The 12201-nt window shown below is 41.9% G+C and overlaps 1 protein-coding gene across 4 annotated transcripts in view; it reads right to left on the bottom strand.

Moving 5' to 3' along the window:
- Fmn1 (formin 1) overlaps positions 1–12201 on the bottom strand; it is a 371650-nt gene that overhangs the window by 156687 nt on the left and 202762 nt on the right. The window lies entirely within an intron of this gene.

Raw genomic sequence — 12201 nt, 5'->3', positions numbered from 1 at the left:
AGAGTTATTTATTTTGTGGGGGAAATGAAAATTATTAACCTAAATGATTTTCTTAAAATTTGTAAATGTCAATTATTCATTGGTGTTTGACATAGTTTTTTTTAATACATATTTATTTCGAAATTTTTTATTACAAAAAAAGCCTTGATGTTGTATGTCCATTCATGCAAGCTCCAATCACATAAGCCTCAATAAATTGTGAGCACACATACAGAAAAAAAAAAGCAAAAAAGAAAAAACAAAACAACAAAACAAAACAAAAGATGCATAGCGGTTAAGCTTTCTATACCATTTCTAGAGCCTTGTGGCATGGTTATTCTTTGCTCAGAGTCATTATCATATCATATATTTGTTGGGATATTTGCTTCACCAATGAGCTTTGCACTCATATGCTTGTGTGTGTGTCTGTGTGTCTGTGTGTGTGTGTGCCATCCCCCCTTGTTTCAGCTTACAGAATAAACACCTGCCTTATTTTGCATAAAGCTCATTACTAAGTCAGCTGATGAAGAACTTCTGCAGCTGCCACTCATCTTTGCTTACTTTCCTTCACGCCAAGGGACAGTTGTTTGCTTGCATACATTACCATTGGCTGCAAGTCTTTTAGTATTTCAAATATAGCATCCTTTGGGCCTAGAAGTCATGGATGAAAATTTCACTGTCAGTTATGGTGGTGTGCCCTTTAATGTGACAAGCAGCTTTTGTCTTGTGTTCAAAACTTTTTCCCAGCCTTTTTCTTCTGAAAATTGAATTATAGCATATCCTTCTGTGTCCTATTGGTTATTCTCACTCAGGTCCATTAGATATATCCAGATTCAGGAAACTCATTTCCATATCTAGTTTCAGGCATTTTCTTTCTTTAATTGTGTGTTCTGCCCCTCTGCCCCCATCGTTTCCCATTATGTGCTGATGGGTGACATCATTTATCATTTTAGAATTTTTCACTCTTTCTTGCTCCACTGACTAGACAATTTCTTTAGCTCTGAGATCTCTGACTACCCCTTCTGCCTGGGTTCTGAAGTCTTGTAGTGATTTTTCAACTCAGTGATTCGATTTCACTACTTCACAGTTTTTATTCGCTCATTTCAAAAGCTTACTGGCTTTGTTAATCTCTCATCCTGCCCCTGCATCCTTCTCCCAGCTCCCTGAACATCACTATCACATTTATTTAGAATTACTTGTTAAGTACATCACGTGTGTTAGGAACTACAAATTCATTTCTGGTATCTGTTTTGTACCTTTGCTTGGTCTCAGCCTCTGCATTTCTCTATATGCCTCGTTACTTTGTGTTGGTATATTTATGGGAAAAAATAGTCATTTGCCCCGGTCTTTAACTTCACAGATTGGTGTCAATAGGGAAGCTTCCTGCCAGTAAGCCAAATGACTATGAATTCTTAAGCCTATGGATGAAAATTCTGCAGACATATGAACTCCCAAATCCCCAATGAAAGAGGTCTTAATGGCTCCCCCAACCCTATTATGCTGCTTTCTCTGTTGTCTGGAGCACCTCCACTTCTCTAGAGACATTAAAATGTTCCTAATTTATTTCTGTTCTTACCATGTCCCCAAGCATCTAGAGTATGTCAGGTCCTATGTACAGAATGAATTGATTAAGAGAGAAATTAACTGAAAAAAAAATAGAACACTGTATGAAACCTCTACTCTTCCCTCTCCTATAACCCAGGGGAGAAGCCACTAAGCTGTGTTGGCCTCGGCCTGTTCACCACAGGTGCTCTGTAGCAATGGCAAGCCACCCAGCCAGCTCTTTCTTGTTCCCAGTAGTCCCTACTCATGGAGTGCATGCTGGTTCTTGTCAGCACTCTTAAGTCTAGAAGACAGAAACCAGTCCCTGGGCAACCCTCCAAAGAGCCAGAATGCTGGTTGCATGCTCCAACTTTTTCCTCCCAAGGGGAATCCAAGAGTTAGGGATTTCCTCCAAAATACTTTGCCTTGAGAAAGGGAAGAGTGACCGGCAAATAGGTGAACACTAGTTAGCATAGTCACCTTTGCTCACGGCCTCCCCCAACTTGGCATCTTTTTCTCTTGGATTCAAACCCAACAGAAACTGGTCTTTCGGGTGCCTCTCGAATAGAACTGAAACAACTGGCTGTCTTCTTCCTTTCCCTTCCTAGAGGAGCTGAGAGGTTTCTGTAGATCACTATGAGGGCCAACTCTTCAATCTGAAAACATCACACCTTTTCCTAGCAACTTTAATGCGATATTCTTCAGGGGACAGGGCATGTGGGAAGTACTTCACCGATTTCTGATCAAGGAAACCAGTATGCACTGGGGACAAGGGGGAAATAGTGCTTTTGCCACCACATCATCAGGACAAGTTTCTGGGAGGCAGAGAGACACACAAAGAGAAGGGGGTGGCTAAAAGTGGCTGGTATGCCTGAGCCCAGGTGGCTCACATGGCTACAGTGAAAGCATGAACCATTATTCTGAGGTTGATTCACTCCACACTTCAAGGGGCCTTGCTTCTCCTTCATAATTGGGGGACAGTATCAAACAAACTACAATTTTAAGTGTAGAGAAAGAAAAGGAAAGAGAGAGAAGGAATATGTATCTTTTATAATTCCACTTATGCTAAATGACTAGAGGAAAACAAATGGAAACAAAACAGTCAATAATAACAGCACACACACATTCACACACATACATACACACATTCATACATACATACACACACACACATTCACATACATATATACACACAGATTCACACACATGCACACGCACGTGCACACACACACACACAACAGAGAGAGAGAGAGAGAGAGAGAGAGAGAGAGAGAGAGAGAGAGAGAGAGAGAGCTTAGAATTCTAAATGGACCAAAAGAAACTCCCATGCATATTTCGATCATTTCAAATTTAGTCAGACTGTCCGTGCAGGCTGCGGGGAGCAAGTGTTAGAAGTAGGGAGGTAAAGGAAACTTGCAGGCTGAATGACAGAAAAGGGACTCTTCAGTTCTATCTCCTTTGCTTCAGCAGGGTCCAAACACTGAAAACTCTTATGCTAAAGACTCCAAGTGGCTAGACGTGGAGCCAAAGAACGAAGATACAGATCAAGGGTTCACTGAGATATCTATGCTGTGATTGTCTTTCTCTTTTCCCTTTCTGGATTTGAATATTTAATGATGGAAACAAATGTCTTTGAGGTGAAGATGGTGTGTGGTGAATGATGCACGTGCATGGCCAGGTGCCTCCCTCTGTCATGCTCCACCATATTCCTTTAAGACATGGTGGCCTTTAAGATTCCTTTAAGATGGCTGGCCATCATGCTCACAGCATCTGTTTATCGCCATCCCTCGATGGGTCCCAGTCACACAATTCCATGTCCGGCTTTTTATGTGAGTGCTTGCGATTTGAACTTAAGTCCTCCTCTACCCGAGTCATCTCCCCAGTCCCACAAATGTCTTTTGATATTTAGGAAGTATAGACTGCTTAAAAATACAAAGAGTGAAAATTCTCTTTTGTCTTCCGGTTTCACTCTCCATTTACCTGCACTAGCAATGGGAGTTTTACTACAGTCTACACCTGAACATGTGCCCACATGTGCCCAGCTTCTGTATATAATATAGCTAGCAGCTCCTTGGTATTGTAGCTTAGCAACAGAGAGCATGCCTAGCATAAGCACAGGAGGTCCTGGGCTCACCAGTGAGAGAAGAAAGGCAAGTGTACGCGGTCATCTGTGCAAGCTTGCTTGCTTATGTTTTGTTTCTCATTCTTTGACTTTTGTCCCAGTTCAGCAATACATGCCTGTTGAACCCATGTCAATTAAGGTAAAGCCACATTGAAGCATGTGACATTATTTGTGTCTTCCACTGAGGGACTTTTAGGGATTTCCCAAATGTTGCCAATTAAGAATGTTGCGATCAACACCAAAGGAACTTACCTGCATGCAGTCATGGGTATGCCTTTCTGTGGGAAAGGTTGACAGTTGTTCAAGCAATATTCCCATTCTAAAATTTGATACAGATCAACAAATTGTTTCTAAGAGGAGGTAGGAATTCGAACCCTCACAAGTATTTCCCAGACTGATTGTCTTCTTGCCCCCCATATACTCTTTTATTACCAAGTGAAAACTATTTAAAAAAAAAAAAAAGGTAAGATGTGTTTATTTTTTCAGTCTACAATTTTACTGATGATTCGGATTATGGGTTGCATGTTCTTGTGAACTGTCTTTATATCCTTCTTGGTATGTTCTCTAATGCCTATATTTATTAGGTTGATATGCTATAAAGGAAGTTAAGGACAGAGCTGAACAGAAAGAACTGTTCAAAGAAACTGTTGTGGGTAAAGGGCATTTCCTAAGGGAATCAGAGGTCTTAGAACTACTGTTTTCTGTGCCTCAGTACACTGCATCTTCAAGAGTCTAGACGTACAGATGGAGCATTGAGCACCCTGCGATTGTAAATTTTAGTCCATTGGTAGCCTCTAGTGAACTTGATGTCATTGGCAATGTGTCTGGACTCTGAAGTCGTAAAGGTAAACATAGTCCCTCATATGGTTCATTTCAGAGGTCCAGAAACGCAAACACTTACTTGGCTAGGTTAACACAACTATCAGTTTTTAACTGTGACCAAATACCTAGGCTCTCCTTACCAATTATCTTTCCATGAACTGAGGGGTTTGCCATTCTACTTGAATAGCTAGAAAAAAACATGGAGGCAAAGAGACAAAGAAAACAAATGGAAAAATGAATATTCCAAAGAGGCTGAGGCAGAAAACAGTTGGTTTTCTACCGACAAACATTACTTTGCTTTAAAAATAAGTTTTAGGGTCACTATAAAGCTTCAAATAATCAGAAATAATTTGTGACTTAGCACAAATTTCCCCTGGATTTTCTTTTATTATATTGGATGTATCATTAGTAAGCTAGTTTCTAGATAGACAAAGTAAATCTAAGGAATCCTTCTTGGAAGAGAAAGACCATATGACAAGCAGGGGCATGAGTATTAGATATTTGTTGAACTAAGTTTATTGAGTTATCTAGAATAGAGTGGGCTTGAAGGAAATCAAACCCAATTTATTATTCCTCTATACTTTCAGTTTTAATGAATATTCCAAACTGGTGAACATGATGATTATTAAAAGTATTAAGATTCAAATTTTGTTTGAGATTATCAGATATTAAATATCTTTTGACAGTAGTTCGATGGTTAATTTTAAGTATCAACTTCCCAGAACTTGGAATCAATGAAGAAATGAGACTCAATTGAGGAACTGTCTAGATCAGGTTGGTCTCTATGCATGTTGTTAATTGAAGTAGAAAGACCTTAGTCTACCGTGGACAGGACCATTACCTAGGCAGGAGGTTCTATAACAGTATAATCAATCAATCAATCAATCAGCATGAATACATTCATTTTTCTTTGCTCATGACTGTGAATGTGGTGTGGCAAATTTCTCAACCTCTTGCCTTTGTGACTTCTCTGCAATAATAGACTAGCCTAGAACTGTAAGCCAAGTTAATCCCACCCTTCCGTAAAATGTTGTCAGAGTGTTTTACATGTACAGAAATTAAAATGAGGACAAGTAGAAAACTTAACTAGTACATTTTAGAAATAACAACAGAATTCCAAATACAAAAGAATATATCGAACAATAAGATAAAAAAAATCATTAAGACCCACTCATTCCACTTAGTAGTCTGGTATTCATTATTCAGGACTATGCTAACCATTTTTTAAAAAGATGTCTGCCCTAAAATATCAATATAACAATCTAGAAAGATGAAGGCTTAGGGTGAGGGCATCTGTAGTTCTTCTCATCAGTTGCAGGCTGAACCTGTGATCCACTGTCCAGCTGTAGAGTGTGATCAGCATCAGGATTGCATGGAACATGTCCTTGCTCATCAACTCATCCTTAAGCCAGAGTTGGACAGACAATGTGTCCAGACTAGCATCTCTCACAATATGCAAATTGACATGTCTGCTGCAAGGATGGAAAGGTTGCAGATGTGTGTGTGTGTGTATTTGAAGGGAGTTCAAAGACTAAACATATACAACTGGAGAGATTGGCTAAGGGTCTGCTATGCAAGCATGAGAACCAGAGTTTAAATTCCTAGCACCCACATAATAGCCAGGCTTACTAATGTGTGCCTATAATCCCAGCACTGGGGAGGTAGAGAGGAGAGGAATCTGGGAGATTGCTGAAAATGAACATATTTAGAGAAGGATTTCAAATGAGATGGTTGTTTCCATCAATCTCTGTGGACCACAAAACATTTTTCAACGTGTTACCTTTTTTCTGCAACACAAGTCCAATATCAGACCCTCAGAAAATCTCCCAGTGTAGGCCAACAGAGAAATCAGCCTTGTAAACCAGGAGCCCCATGCCCAGGCACTGTAACACTCTCACTCAGGGGACTACCATGCCGGAGGTGCTTCAAGGTTTTAGGACCCAAAGGGAGTGAGGGCTCTCATGATGCAGGAGGGCATGGAGTCAGCCCATCACTTTTCATGGCTGGACATTGGTGGGATTTCTGACTAAAACTTTATCTATTGAATCTCACAGTAGTGTTTTTCCATGTTCATGTGCATCTAGTACACAGGATGCATGTCTTAAGCTCCTAGCTGGAATTCATTCCATAGAGGTTCTTAAAAAGCAGGATCTAGTCCACGTTGTATGGGAAAGATTTTTCATAAAAACAATTACTAGAGAACATAGGGACTTATATAACTTTGTATATCTGATGTGCACTCTGTTGAACTAAAGAATTTAGAATCATTTAAGCTGTAACAATAAAGAATCCTGCAATTTTTGTCTAATTTATCCTTCTGGTGCTACGTATTTAAATATGAATTAGATTTTAGAACCAATGCACTTGAATAAAATTATGAAATCCTTATGATTATATCAGTGCAAGGCACATATATTCCCAGTCATTTCTTCCAAATAAATAAGTTGGAGCTTTACTCCAGATAAACACAAAGTAAACTTTGAATCCTTTGCAGTGCCTACTTTGTACTCGTATGCACCTTTCTTGATTTGTCAGAATCCTCAGACTCACACCACACTAGCAAGTGACTTTACTTACAGACGTGTGTTACTTCATAGCGGACTCAAATTCTCATTTGCCCACTCTAGGCCACCTTTTACTATCTCCTGGCTGGGGAAGACAGACAACAGCTGGTCACCGCCCCCCACCCCCACCCCAAGTTTGGGAAACCATACGTGTCTCCTAACAAGGGATGCTTTATATTAAATCCTGAAGAATCAGTTTCTGAGGAATGTTAGCAGGCCCTCAGTTTATCTCAGTTCTATCTAGAGTCAGCAGAACTTGGCAGTGCGCAGCCTTCATCTTAGGTATAATTACAGTCTGGGAAGAGAATGCGATTTGGGCAGCATTCTGCTGACCTACAAGCTGACCTTGTTGCAGGGGCAAATTCACAGGTTGCATTAAACCCTATTAGACACGCCTAGTTTAAGGCAGAGCCTTTCCAGACTCCTGCCACATGCCTGGATAGGGCATGTCACATATGCACGTTATTACAGTGCCTAAGGAGCTCTGATGGAGAAAAAGCAAGCCTACTTTTCAGTATTGGAACTTGGGCTAGTACACACACAATTGACATTTCTTACCTATATGGATAAAATGAAATGCTGCCTCACTGGACAAGAATTGAAACTGATCCGAGAAGACAGATGGAAAAACCACACCCTCACCACTCACCTCAAAACACCACGATGGACGTCAGAGAAAGAATCCCTGTCAAGTTCAGGGAGACTTTTACATCTACAGAAATCCATACATATTGCCAGCTTGCTGCCTGCACTTGGCAGATGTTACCAAGGGTAAAACTAAAAATAGATGGTTCTGAATGGACCGTAAAAGCTGGACTCAGCTTTGGATGAATGAAGAGTGTGTCATAGCAATGAAACCAAGAGCCACGTCGACTCCTTCTCCCATGGAGCCTTGTCTTTGCTCAAGTCATCAAGATTGATTCCTACAGTTATAGGTCTATGGACACCAGACACATTCAGATCTGTAACAGACCCCCAGATCATTCGTTCTTGTGCCTAGTTCAAGGGCTTGAACATTATTAGTCTCAATAATGGGAGTTTTGTTACCCATTAAGTCTCAATAAGCACAGAACCTGGAGGACAGGCCTCCTGTCCACTAAAATAGATAGGAGAGTAGACATTTACTTTCACAGTGATATATGTCACATACCTACGAGTAGAAGACTTTTAAGGATAAAGAATAATGGGAACGTGGCTTGTCTAGGTTATATTAAATGAAAGGGTGGAGAGCATGCAGAAAAGTGAGAAATTTGATTCTCCCAAAATTAAACCTCCAAAAGGGGCAAACTCTGTTTTTGTTTTAATGTAATGCAATTCTGATTCATTTCATCCTGGCCTTTTACATGTGCAGTAACAGCCAGGATACTTATTAAATCATGTAGTATCTTAGTTTTAATGGGGGGGGCACATGTTGGGGTTGTGCATATGAGTATGAGCCTGAGCAGGTCATAGAGGTAGTCAGAACCCCAGAGCTACAGGCTTGGAACCCAATGTGGGTGCTGGGACCCACACTCAGGTTCTCTGATAGAGCAGTGAGCATTCCCAACCACCAAGACATCTCTCCAACCCCCATGCTCCGATGTTGTACTTTTGGGCAGTCATTACAGAAGTTTTGTGTTTCTTTGCTTTGAGATGTAGTCCAAGTATATCACCCATGCTGTTCTCGAACGTGGGATCATGTAGGCCTCAGTGTCCTGCGCGCTCAGATGTCAGGCCTAAAACAATATGTCCAGCTGCTTGGATACATGGATTAGGTTTGAAAAGAAGCATCATCTTCCATCCAAGAGGAAGAAGCTAGAGCGGGGGTGTAGCATAGCCACAGAACACTTGTCTACCATGCACGTGGCCTTGGGTTAAGTCTCCAGTGTAGAGGGCAAGGCACAAAAGGGGAGATCCTAGGGACATGATCCCACTTTATAGCTAGGAATATTCTTATGACTCTATGCTGATTAACTTTATGTCAGTTTGACACAAGTTAGAGTCATCTGACAGGAGGGAACATTTGAGAAAATAGCTCCAAAAGATTGGTTAGCTTGTAGGGAATTTTCTTAATTGGCGATTAATGTGGGAAGCCCAGCCCACTGTGGATGGAGCCTCTCCTGAGCTGGTGGCCCTGGGTTCTGTAAGAAAGCAGGGTGAGCAAGCCATGAAGAGCAAACCAGTAAATAGCACACCTCCATGGCTCCTGCATCAGCTCTTGCCTTCACGTTGCTGCCTTGCTTGAGTTTTGCCCCAACTTCCTTCAAGACTCTGACTTCCTTGAATTATTCAGAGTCATGTGGCTCTTTATCATCTACAGAACTTTTGTAACAACTGTGACATCCCCTCTTATTTTGTTTTGGAACCCTGTGACTGAGAAATGTAAAGATCACACTGAATAAGACAGGATAACCTGTCACCTTCAGTTCACAGAATAAACTGCTTCCTACCCAACTTGCTTTTTGGCCTTGTTGTTTAATCATGGCAATAGTAGCCTTATCTGAGACAGACCCCTTTCTGCCATTTCTCATATGGAATTAAGCAACTACTTCTCTCAGCTGGTGGCAAGAGTGGGTGCCAACTGAAGAGAAGAGCTGGACCAGAATTGGTAGCCATTTTGCTTTCTCCCCTCAGAGACAAAGAGTGCTTCCTTGGACGGGGACACACACACACAATTGCTCCTAGGCAGGTGCCCAGGAGACTCAGGTCTTGCCTCCCTGCTTTTCCATGCTCCACCCCCTGGCACTGGCATGGCACCAGAGGAGCTAATTGGCTGGCCCAATGGTGCCATATTATGAAATGCCAACTGACTTGGTGCAAACAAGCCCCGGCTGCTGATGGCCAGTGTAGCCCAGCATGCTTCTGGGTAGAGGCCTCTGTCAACTAGTCTGATAATGCCATTAAAATGAGCTTTCCACACGCAGCCTGATAATCCGCCCCATTAAATGTCTCAAGGGGAACTGAGCTTCACTGTTCTGTAAGAATGTTAAGTCTGACTCTCTTCCATGGCCTTATTTTTGGGGACACATAAAATTGCCCAGATGAAGTTTACTTTAAGGATTTGGGCTCCTTACCAAGAAATGTGAAAAGGCAAATTGTCATTCTGTCCTGAGTCTGAGAACATATTTGGCAAACCCGTCCCCACACTGATGAGACTGAAAACCGCTTTTATTGGTTTAAAGGCTGGTGAAATCTGTCCTGAAAGCAAGCTCTGAGGAGGCCATAGCAGGTGAAGGCTGTGGTGGGGGAGCGGACAGGGGGTGTGACCTTTCTGAAGGGTTTACCACTTCTATGGTATTTAGAAAAAAAGCCCCCAAACCAAATCACATGTTTTTGTTTTTTGGGTTTTTGTTTCTACTGTTCATGAATCTTGAGAGAAGATATGACCAGGAGAAAACATCGACTGCACCGCAGGTAGTTTGATTTTTTCAATTTTGACACTGATGATTCATGAGACATGGTTTGGGTGTTTTAGTTGCTGGTTTGTGGTAGATTGTTAAGTTAGCCTTGAGCGGCCACAGGGCAGAGTGTTCTGATGCTTTGGCTAAGCTCCAGGTGATGCTTACTCTAGTGGTCCACGGGTGTCACTTCTGTGGTGAGGTGACTGCACATTAATGCTATGTTTCCTGTAACTGAAGCTGGGCACAGTCTTGAATATGTGTCTGCATGTTTAAGAAGATTTAATTTATTCTTTGTGTATGTGTGTCTACATATGCATATATGCCTCTGTGTGTGTGTGCGTTTGTATGTGTGTGTGTATGTGTGTGTGTGACCACTGAGGTCAGAAGAGGACATTAATCCCCTGGAGCCAGAGTTGGAGGTGGTTGTGAGCTGCCCAGTGTGGGTGTTGGGAACTGAACTCCAACCATCTGCAAGAGTAGTATGCACTTAACTCAGTTAACTGCTGAGCCATCTCTTCAGTCCCTACATATTTATAACTCTCTAATGTTTGATGTATCTTTCTCTGTTTATTAACTAGCTGGGAATATGCTCCGGTGTCGGTCTCACCAGACTTATCCACATACTTAGTCAATGGGGTGGCAAAAAAATCTTTCTCATATAAGGCAAATCCCAAGTACACTGACTATATATTGCCTTCCCCAGAACGATGAGAACAAAGTTTGCATGCCATCTGGACTTTCTGTCTCATCTCTATACAACCTCCCGTCTAATAAGAAAACCTTGAACCCAGTCTCTGATACAGCCTGGGTTGCTCAATGCTGCATTCGTTTCCCAAGTCTGAAGTACTAGCTGGTCTCCTGAAAAGAGCATATGCTAGTGATTACTCCAAGCTGCTTAGAGATAATGGGCAACAGAGAAGTTATTATCCTCAATGTCATCATAGGCCTTTGATATGATAATCATTGGATTCAAGGTATCAGACATGATGGATGGCCTTTGATTTCAAGAATATCCAAGATGCAAATCACCTGGCTTGTTCTGACTCCTTCGTGGCTGGCGAAGATCAAGCCACAGCGAGCAGTCCATGCTTCAGGATCTCCAGCCACTGGGTGGTCATAGGTGACCCAGAACTCATAAGGAAACACTTCCTCCTTTGAAGATACCTGAGGTGGCATCACAGCTTCCTTTTGCAGATGCACTTTACCTAGAGCAATTCTCAGGAGCCTTAACTGGCCACCACTGCTGGAACGTATGGGACTCTGTTAATTCTCTGAGAAGCAGCCACTGACATGGGCATCGCACAGTTGCTTGTGGCAGAGTTTCTTCCAAACACATAAGATGATGATCCCAGGAGACATGTAAGAATGGAAAGCTGGAATAGGGGTTTGTGTGTCTGTGTGACAGCTACCGGACTGCTAGATTTTGTGAGGATTTGAGAACACCGTCCCTCTAATTAGTCTTCTGGCCCTCCCTCCCACAGTACAACAGGCAAAGGAGCAGGATGCCTGCTAAGTCTTCCTGTAAAAGATGTGATACTAGGTCCCACGATCTCTAATTAGCACCATTCCTGGAGCAAGCCTCTAACCTACCAACTCTAGAATCACAAACATAAGCACCTTAAGATTTCTTCAAATGGACCAGTTTATAATAAACACTCAGAAGGTGGTATGTGTAGTCACTCAAGCATCTTGTGTTCTATCACTTGAAATGTATCTCGCCTTAAAAAGTCCAAAACCATCCACAGTACTTTGGAACAGTGCCCATCTGTCCTACCGTACTTCATCTAGGCCA

The sequence above is a fragment of the Mus caroli genome, chromosome 2 (genome assembly GCF_900094665.2).
Source record: "Mus caroli chromosome 2, CAROLI_EIJ_v1.1, whole genome shotgun sequence".
In the NCBI taxonomy this organism is placed as follows: Eukaryota; Metazoa; Chordata; class Mammalia; order Rodentia; family Muridae; genus Mus; species Mus caroli.
Note: the sequence above shows the minus strand (reverse complement) of the source record. Positions and strands in the feature narration are given on the sequence as shown.